This window comes from Elgaria multicarinata, chromosome 4 (genome assembly GCF_023053635.1).
Source record: "Elgaria multicarinata webbii isolate HBS135686 ecotype San Diego chromosome 4, rElgMul1.1.pri, whole genome shotgun sequence".
Classification (NCBI taxonomy): domain Eukaryota; kingdom Metazoa; phylum Chordata; class Lepidosauria; order Squamata; family Anguidae; genus Elgaria; species Elgaria multicarinata.
In genome coordinates this window covers 124,869,443-124,880,162 of record NC_086174.1, presented here as the reverse complement: position 1 = coordinate 124,880,162, position 10,720 = coordinate 124,869,443, and positions in this window count along the sequence as shown.

Below are 10,720 nucleotides of genomic sequence, written 5' to 3'. Positions count from 1 at the left end.
TGTTTCTGGAACAGGACAGATCGATAGAATTTGTTTCTGACTTGCCCTTTTAGGGAAATGGGCAATTTGGCTCATTTCTGGTTGCTTCATAATCACCTGCCTTCCCATTGCACTAGTGGTGTTGTGTCCTGCTACGTGAGGGGCAGCACTGGATATTGCCCAAAGGCTTCCTCACCACCCACTCACCCATTTCCCAAAAGTCTTCCTCCCCAAGCCTCCCACCCCTTTCCCTTTAAGTCCCATGCAGCCTATGTGTGGACCCACCTTTAGGGTGGCCACGAATGAATTACCCAAAAAAGAGGAAAGGCATCACCAAAAAAGGCCCCCAATTTGCATAACATCTGCGTATGTTAATTTATATGATTAGATGCAAATTTAGAAATAATTGATAGAATTTTAATAGAAATACCGTATATCTCACCATAGTGAGATAGCCTGTGACATGGTGACCAGGTGATACGGACGGGCAACCTGAAGGCCCAGCTCCCCCTTCTGATGGTTCTTTATCATTAATCCCAGCTTGGATGGGGCAGCTCTTCAAACAGAGGGCACCTTCAAAACAGAGGACAGTCCTCTCTGGCAGCTCTTCAAATAAAGGTTTGTGGTCTGTCAAACAGGATGCACGGCCATCCTACATCACCCTTCATAAGAAAACCATACCAATGCAATAGAAGAGGGGACAAAATGTCCATTTCACTTCATTTTCAGCATATCTGACATATTCTCTGCATGAAGAAGCAGAGTGCTATGCCTTCGCCCATGTAAACTAAAAGTATTTTGCATGCTAGCCTTTTTGTGTGTGTGCAGGGGGGAGTAGAGAGATGAATTTGGGGCCAGATTGTCAATGAAAAGGGCAATTTTCGAAAGAGCACCAAGATCATCCTACTCTCTGGGGTCTTTATTATGTGAAGCATATCCTTTATAGCTTGTTCTTACCCACCACCTGTCTGCTGGTGCCCCTGATTGTGACAATAACTGTTCCACTGACATTACTCTAATTAGGACTAAACTTTACCCAGTGAGATTACCTGTCTCTCTGGTGAGAAAGCCTAGGAAAAACATGCTTAAATTACTGTTATCTCAGCCTGCCCCCATCTGTTTGTTTCACTCACCGTTATGTCATTACTAGAACCACAATATGATCCTTGAGCTTACAAATATATGATAGTTGGATGTAGCCTGTACTTAATTTGTTTTTAAACGAGAGGGAGCAAAAAAGATGTAGGAGGGCTTCAGTCTGCCTTGAAGTTGCACATTCAGACCCAGAAGCTCAATCCACTGTTCCCACATGTGCTGGTGCTGCTACTCAGTGGGAAGAAAACATTCTGACCTTCCTTAAGGTCTCTTGTAAGGGTTACAGGTAGAATATATGAGAAGTACTAGGAATACTTGTAAGATGCTATATAATACTCAACATTATTATTACTACCCAAAATACCCAAAACATTATTCTTACTACCCAACATATGTATTGGGGGCTGGAGTTTACACATATTGCCACCCAATTCACCCTTTTGTGCCACCATTACAAGTTTTCCGGCAGCACTTCCTTAGGTGGCGTGCAGCTGCCATTTAAAAATTCCCAACAGTCCCCTGGGGAAAGCACTATTTGATCATGTAGTATCACTGCAAGGAGGCTTGTAGAATATCAAAATGGCAGCTGCCAGATGTCCAGGGTAGCACTGCCAGCCAGGAAAGAATCACTACCTAGTAAGATTCGCCTTTGCTCCCCTTCACCTCTCTCTCTCTGACACACACACACACACACACACACACACACACACTCAGGCCCTTTCTACATCATCGATTTTTCCCGGGGTCAACCAGGGATGACCCCAGGGAAACCCTGGGGAAATGGAAAACAGGTATTTCCTGGTTTTTCTGCGGTCCCAGGACCATCCCAGGACCGCAGGAGATGTGTGGCCACCTGCCCCTGTTTCATCCTGCTTCCTCGTGGACCTAGAAACAACAAAAGATCATGTTGCTTTTTGAAAGACATAGGTGCACGCCTAGGAATCAACCTATTATCTGCCTTGTCACGTCACATCATGTTACAGTTTCTTTCTATGCTGCCAATCGGGCAAAGACGCCCCCAAAGTGGCTCACAAAAGTATATAAATCCAACATTCACAAAAGTATATAAACAGTTCAAACGATATAATAAAATACAAGTTTAAAGTAACAATAGCAAAAGGACTATGTAAAATTAAAAACCCTGAACATACCCTTTCTCACGTCCAATCAGCAAAATCCAATCAGCAGAAGTGCCAAAGGAGAGTTGGAGTAACCCCTGGCTCCCTATAAGCTTTCCCAAGCAGTCAGATAGGGTTGAGCAGAAGGCATAGCTCACCCTTGATGGAACAGCACTCTCGGCCCTGAAGCGGTGCCTCCTAATCTGCAGCTCCAGGCCTTCTGAGGTCTCGAATCAGGGAGATAGAATAGGTCTGTCATGACAGTAGCAACAGTCTTTCCCCTGGAGAAGTGCCTGCAGCCAAACTACATGTTACACTAATTACATAGCATGCAGGTGTGGCTTGTCCTTTTTAATTCCACTGGGCTCTGGAAGGGAAAGGTTAAACCTTCCCTTCCTTTCCACTGGAGATTTTTTAAAAATCTTATCGTGGGGGTGGGGGTATTTTGTGGGGGGGGGGCAGTGTTAGAGAGGACGTTTAACCCTCTCCTCCTGGATCACAATGGTCCCAATCTGAATCATGACCACATATGCTTACACTGGAGTAAAACAACCAACAAGTCTCAGGTACGTGCTACACAAGTAACATAATGTGTGGTTTGGTTTTCAATTGCTCTGAGAATATAAATGGCAAAACTATCTCAGGTACAAACTATCCAAACATGAACGAGATTCCCTAAGAGTTTCCCTCTACCAGTTATACCTGCTAGACCACCATGCATTATGGATTCATCATTATATTTTTCATGCATTTTTAGATATTGATGTTCCCCCAGCAAGTGCACCCATGCGCTTCAAATTTAGAATGAGAGGTGACCTTGAAGGCCTACCTAACCTCGTGTGCATGTGTGTACGAGGTCTTAATGTTTTCTTTCAGTAGCTAGAGATTTCTTGTTCCTGAAGAAGCTGAGTCTTGCCTTGGGTACAAGACAAGGTATAGAGCTGTATTTGGGGATATAAAGCTTTATTGCTTGAAGAATTAGGCTTGACTTCAGTGTGATACCAAATTGGCTAAAAGTGCTCACCTTTGTGTAATCATCATGTTTAAATTGGACCCTTGGCCATTACAACATATTTGAAGCTCTCTCCCTCTTCTATACCTCGATCTATGTGCTATCTTCTCTTCAGGCGTTCTTTCCCCATTTATTTCAGCTGCATTCGTACTTCCTGATTACCTCTGCTTTTAACACTGCACAGAAGTCACACAGATCACCCCCTAAATTAATCTTGCATGCCTAAATTGGACATAGCATGAAACTTACATGCATATATACATTTAATCCAATGCACATAAAGCCACAATCCTTCTTCCCTAGCATTGGTATCAGAGGTTACCAGACGGCCGCACATGAAACTTTTTCTGCAGAAATATCAGTTACAAGTCACAGCCAACTCGTGGAGGTGAGCAGGGCTGAACATAAGAAGAGCCATGCTGAATCAGACCAAAGGTACATCTATTTCTGCATTCTGTTCATAAAATGGTCAACAAGATGCCTGTGGCAACCTCTCAGGTAGGTCACGAGTGAAACAGTATACACTAACACCACACCACTTGTGTTCCCCAGGAACTGGTATACATAGACATATTGTCTTTGATACTGGGGGTAGCATACAGCCATCAGGACTAGTAGCCACCGATAGTCTTATCATCCATGAATTTTTCTTATCCATTTTTGATGCCATCCAAGTTGTTGGCCATCATGACATCTTGTTGTAGCGAATTCCATAGTTCAGCTAGGCACAGTGTGAAGAAGTACTTTCTTGAATCTCTCACCAATCAGCTTCATGGGATGACCCTGGGTGAAAAATGTCTCTCTTTCCGCATTCTACAAATCATGAGGAATTCTGTACAGCTCTACCATGTCTCCCCTTAGCTTCCTTTTTCCCAAGCTAAACAATCCCAGATGTTTGTTTATGTACTTATTTTATTACATTTTATACTGCCCGAAGCTCTCTGGGCAGTGCACAACCAGAGAATGTTGTGACCATTCCTCAAGGGGGATTTGCTCCATCATTTTAATTGCCCCTTTCTTCACCTTTTCCATCTCTGCAACATGGAATTTGCTTTTTTTTCACACCAGCTGCATACTGGACCAACATTTTAATGGGGATAGGGCAGGTACAATCCTGCTATCTTGCACAACATGTTGCACCACCTCCTAACAATATTTCCCAGGCAGGACCAAAGATCGCTTTACACAGATTTGATAACATGTGAACAGATTTGGATTTACACAGAAAGATATCCACTGTTACCCAAGATATAGGCCATTTCTACACCAGAGGGAGGGAGAGGGGAGGATCTCATGATATCCTGATTGCAAGATCCTCCCCTTAGTCTAAATGTGGGTGTGACATCCCAGGAGGAAGGAGCAGATTTGGGGGCAGCAGGGAAGAGAGGACATGGAAGTCCCATGGGCCCAGTAGAAATCATGTTGTGTGAATGGATGATTCACAAGTTTTACTGTTGGATCCAACCTGGGTGTGCAAGACTGCAAAGGCACTGTGATGTAAGCCCTTCCCCAGACCTTCAGAGACATCTCAGGAGAAGGCAAAGTCAAGCAGACACACCAGGAGTGTCCAAATTCCAAAGCTGGTCTGGTCAAGCTCTCTTTTGTGCCTTGGGGTGGGGGTGGGGGGAGGGAAACTTTTACATTATAATTGAAAGCTGGGAAGCTCCAAGGGTTCAGTCTGACGAAGGCCATCTCCCCACACCCCTGAAAGAATAGGATCAGCTGAAACCCTATGGAGTCAGGCTCTACTGCACAGAAATGCATGCACCCACCCTCAGTCTTTTCCTTTGCAAATGGGATGAGCTTAATCGGGGCCCTGCTCAGAGATAAATCTCCTTTATAATGCAACTTTGAACTATAATTCTCCAGGTTGCTTTTTAGCTCTGATGCCTGCAATTTACAACTTGCATTCTTTGAGAAACTACTGAAAATAGATCAACGTATGAACAGAAACGTGGATACTGACATCAACAGAAAGCTCCCCCAGGTGCTTTTACTGCTTGCTTTGGCCTCCTCCAACCAGCCGTGCTCAGCGGAGAAACCAAGAGCAGCCCTCATTCGAGCAGACATGTGCTTAACAAATAACTCCATTACTTGTAATGCATGTGTCTCCAAATGCTCATTCAACGTTGTACGCCAGATCACATCTGATGTACAAAATATATTGCAAGAGCTCTCATCCTGCAGTTGTGCAGCGAGGGACTGAAAAACACAAAGCAACCCCCCACTCCGTTTTCAATTATCAGAGTCCAGTTCAAAACACCAAAGGCTGAAGGTAGATTTATATTTTACATTGTTAGACAGAAAACAATCCAGACCTGTGCTATAAACCCAGCAGCCAGTAATATTTAAAGTGCTTCTATATATATTTTATAATCATGTGGATGCTAAAGAAATGTGTGGCAAGGAAATCAGTCAAACAGGTCTCCCCAAATGTGCATGCAGTTAAATGTTAATGTTTGAGTGCATTTATGTGTCTGTAACAAATATCTGCTAAAACGTAACGTGCAAAATGGTCCCCAGTTGACCAAGGATTCATAGAGTGAGTTAAAAACAAAATAAACTCAACACATTCCATGTTATCACTTACGGTAGCTGTCCTGTTGCCCTCAAGATGTTTTGGATTTGAGCTCCCACCATCCCCAGCCAACATGGGCAAATGACAGAAAGCTTGGGTGTTGTCATCCAAAACATCTGCAGGGCATTAGGCTGGGCAGCCCTGACAACAGAGGATGCGTTCAAAATAGAGGACGGACCTCTGGCAGCCCTTCAAACAGAGGACTGTCCTCTGTAAAAGAGGACAAATTGCCATCCTAAGCATTTTTAGTGTTCTTTTTGAAATGCCAATTTTTCCTCCCTTGCTATCCCACTCCCTTGTTCAAGCACATCCCCGCAAAAGCCTTATCTTGAGAGAAGGAAACGGGTAGCAGGTGACAAGTGGCTCCCTAATACGAATCCCATGAGCCCCAGCAGGAAAAGACCATTTACATGAAATTTGCCACAACAGATAATACTCCACACACACACATATACACACAAGCCTTCTCATTGGCTGCAACTAATGCATGAAGCATCATTTCATGCCATGGATGATGGCGGTTGAGGCTAGTTGGTACCGGGGATGGGGGGGCGGGTTTGCATTGAGGGAGCTTTCTGCATCCTGCCACCATTTCTCCCCCAAGGGAAGGCCTTTTTTGGATTGGGGAAGGGTGAGAGAGGATGGGGAAAGAGCAGCAGAGATGGGATGTAAGCCCCAATTCAAGACAGGGGTTTCTTAAGGTGTGGGGGGTATGTGTGGGGTGGGGTGGGGTGGGATGCTCAAGGGCATATGTGTCCACCTCTAATTCAAATAGGGATTAAGGGATATTCAAGTATCCTTGTTTTGAATAATCACCTCATCCCTGTAGACAGCAAAATCAATTTTACGTATGATATCAACCATATGATGGGACTGTGTGCATTGGATTTAATGTCCCTGTATGACTGCCTGGGGGATATCAGAGGTGGGCCAGGTGGAGAGGGAGAGAAAGTACACCCTTGCTCTCCAACACATATATGAGGTTGAATCAGGGATAGGTATCATCCAACCTATTCATATAACCAAGTAATGGTTGCAAAGGATATTACAGACAAAAATGCAAGAAAAATGTTTCAGTGTGGAGTGCTCCTCCTCTTCACTGTTATAGCTAGCTATGCTGCCTTTCAGGATACTCCATTCCATCCTTCTCCTCCCCACGGGCAACACTCAGCACTCTGTAGCCACAGATAAGGTCCAGTTCTTGTTGTGCGTCTTTTGGAAGGGGGGTGTCTTGTGAAAATCCCAGGGCTTCACTGAGGCTGCTGCTACCCCATCATGAGCATGAGTGGTGCCTGTTTGGCTTTATAAGCATCGGCACTCATGCCTAGGGAGCTGGAGAAATTCAAGATCGACTAAAATGAGTTCAGATTTCTAAGAATAAAACCTGAGGAATCTACTGCAAACCGGCCTCCCCAGGTCACATGGAATCTGCGGACTTTCGTATTGTTGTTGTTTTGCTCTTTCCCAAAATTTACGGAAATTCATTCACAGAAAATAAGCACATTTCTGCAGAGACATATGCTATGCTGGAAAATATATGCGGGGGGGGGGGAATCAAATGGAATGGAGGACAATGGGCTAAACATTACAAACTGTCATAAATTATGTAAAATTGTTACGAACTTCCATATGTAATTATTTGCATATTGTTCTGTATAATTAGGGGTGGGGATTCAAATTCATCTTTGAACGGACGCCAGAACGAACAGCACTGCACAATCCATGAAACACACCTGGGACAGATTTCACAAAATCCGGACATCAGCTATAGAGGGAATTATGATTTTTGTAAAGAATTGGCCCTCTGCCCATCAGAAGTGCAGTACACTATCTTGCTTAGAGGCATGGTCATAGCTCAGCGGTAGAGCACCTGTTTTGCATGCAAGAGGTCTCTGATTCAAACCCTGATATCTCCAGCTAGGAATAGGAAAGGTTCCTCTCTGACACTGCAGAGAGACTCCACCAATCAGTGTAAGCAATACTGAGCCAGACAGACCAATGACCTGATGCAGTATAAGGCAGCTTCCCATGTTCTGACACACAGGGAAAATTAGAAGTGAATTTGGAACTCTGGCCCAACTTCATTAGCAGAGAAAAGCTCTCAGCAATCAAAAAACTGCTTTTACTAAACTGGTGCATTTCTGTTCTTTAATTAGTCCTCACAAATCTCCACTAGAGATTGTCTTTAAAAGCCAGAGACCTTTCTGTGACAAAATATGACTGTGTCTCAGTACTGCAGTGATATTTCAGGAGTTTACGGTGCTCCTAGTCTCTGTCATCTGCTACTGTAGATCAGTTTTTCCCCACCCCCACCCCTGCGCACAAATTCAGCATTACCAGTTTGACGCTGGCTGGAGCGGGCATATCTTCAAGCACCATGTTGTGAAGAAATCAAATTGGAATATTAAAGATTTAAAAAGTAGGTCAGATGTAATAAATGCATTTTAAGTAATCCAGACTTTAAAATTAAATCCTGATATAAAATGGATGAATTTTCTGCTCTGTGCCCAGTAACCACGGATTCACCCCGGTGCTTTTTATTATGTAAAAATTCTTGTTCACACAGAAAAAGGCTTACAGTCATTTACATTTTGAAAAAAACCATGAGAGGATCAGCAAAATTAAACCAACTCCTAAATATTAATGGTGCAAAAAGCATCAAGGAAGCAGATTCATCAAGAGCAACAAACATTTACCTGGGAGCTGCACAGACCAGGAATGGTTGGATTGTTAAAACTGCCAAATCAAGATTGTGGTCATCATCCGCCCACATTGTCTCATATGTGATTTCCTCTTCTGGCTTGCTGGTAGACCACACTATCAATGGCTTATGTGAGGCACTGCCACACATATAGGTGGGGAAAGAAAGGAAACGAGCCAGATTGCAGCAGTGGTGAGAAGGATTTGCAGTGAGGTGAGCGCAGTATGTACCTGGTCCAAACCTCAAAGGGGTCTGGGCCCAATTGGCTTGATGGGGAGGTGAGTTAGCATTTCTGAAGCCCCTTCCTCCCCTGGGATTCACAATCATCACTAATTCTCATGGCAATATATATCAGCTTACGTATGTTTCCATAAAGGCTTCAGCTGATACAGGTTGCTAAGCAACAGTAACAACGTGTAACATCAGCTGATACAAGTTGCTAAGCACCTCGCCCGACTCCTCCGGGCTTTCCAGGGTAATCCTACCCCCCTTTCTGCCTCTTCACTCCCCCCCCCACAAAGGGGGCAGTGCCACAGTCCGGAACATGAGTGAGTCATGGCCGTGGCCCTTGGTGGCTGGGTGGGAGGCCGCTCGCCTGCTGCGAGCCGAGGTCCCAGCCTAATCTCATGCGAGCTGGGCAGGTGACCCAAAGCTGACAGGAACCCTGGGGAGAGGGTCCAGATCATGAGTGAGGCATGGCCGGGGCCCTTGGTGGCCAGGTGGGAGGCCGCTCTCCTGCTGCGAGCCCAGGCCCCAGCCTAATCTCATGCAAGCTGGGTGGATGGCCCAAGGCTGTCAGGAACCCCAGGGAGACGGGGACACCTGCTCCCCCTCCCCCTGACCTTCCTGTCCCCCAGGTCTGCCAGATGGCACTGTATCGGCGGCCTCCAAGCATCCTGCGCCCTCGCGATGATATTTAATTAATAAACTACAACGGCGTATGTTACGCCAGGTACAGCTAGTTAAGGTATAATATACAAAGAGAACTCTTTTTTGATGGAATCCATGCATGACAGCCATCCTCTACGGAGTGGACCTTTTGATCTTTCCCTTTCTTGCAGCATATATAGCTATGCACTTGTTGTCTGAGCTAGATTGTCAGCCGGATGCTTTGCAGACTGATCCTTACCCTTGTAATTCTTAGGTTCTGCTACCAGAGAATGGCTGCCTTTAATGTCCCAGGAGGTCATTTGGAAAACCGAGTGTAAGGAAATTGAAAGAGAAAGAGTGGCGTTCACGCTGTTGTTTGTATATTTATTATTATTATTATTATTATTATTATTATTATTATTATTATTATTATCCATCCCACTGCAAGAAGGAGTCTCAAAGCAATTTATGCTCTCATACACAGAAATCCATAATTAATATAATAGAAAAAGATCAAAATCAATATCAAGCATAATCAGCATGTTAATGCAAATAAAAATAATCACCATAAAAACATAATCTAAAAACAATACAATACAAAAAGTGTTCATCCACAGTAGGCAACATTATTCACGGCAGCTCTTGCGCTAGCAGTTGCCACCATCTTCTGGAGACCACAGTAACCAGTATAGCTCGGAAGAAGCACTTCTGACTCACTGCTATTCCCAAGGTGTGAGACGGCAGGCACCAGGCCCATCCGAATGCACAGGTGTGTGATGTCTTTGTGTGTGCAATGCATGCACACGGCATGAGGTGTGCAAGGCCCGCAAGAGGAGACTAGAGCTAAGCACCCAGAAGCTCTGACATTGGAGGGTGAAGTGTCATGCTGAGCTCGGAGACCACAGCTGCCATTCAAGGAATCATTAGCAACGTAGGAGAAGTGGGGGAACATGTTGTGTTGTCATCACACTGTAAGGCTGGCTGCGGTCCAAATTAGCTTCCTTAGAGAGTGTGAATCAAAATGACATGTAATCTGAATGTTAATGAAATTTTGTCTCTTGCTTAAGGCTTCAGACTCCCATGCAGAAAGTAGTCATCTGGAAGACATTATCTCTCTTTTCTTAGCTTATGAATAGTGAAATTTATGCAAAGTGTGTGTGTGTGTGTGTGCGCATGTAGGGGGCGGGATGTTCCTTTTTGAAAAAAACCTGACCTACTCAATACAATGCTTCAGAAATGGGACATGCTGGCAAATATTTACTTAATCAGTGAACTGTATTTTCTTACATTATTCTCTCTCTCTCTCTCTCTCTCTCTCTCTCTCACACACACACACACACACACACACACACCTGTTCGATACCTGT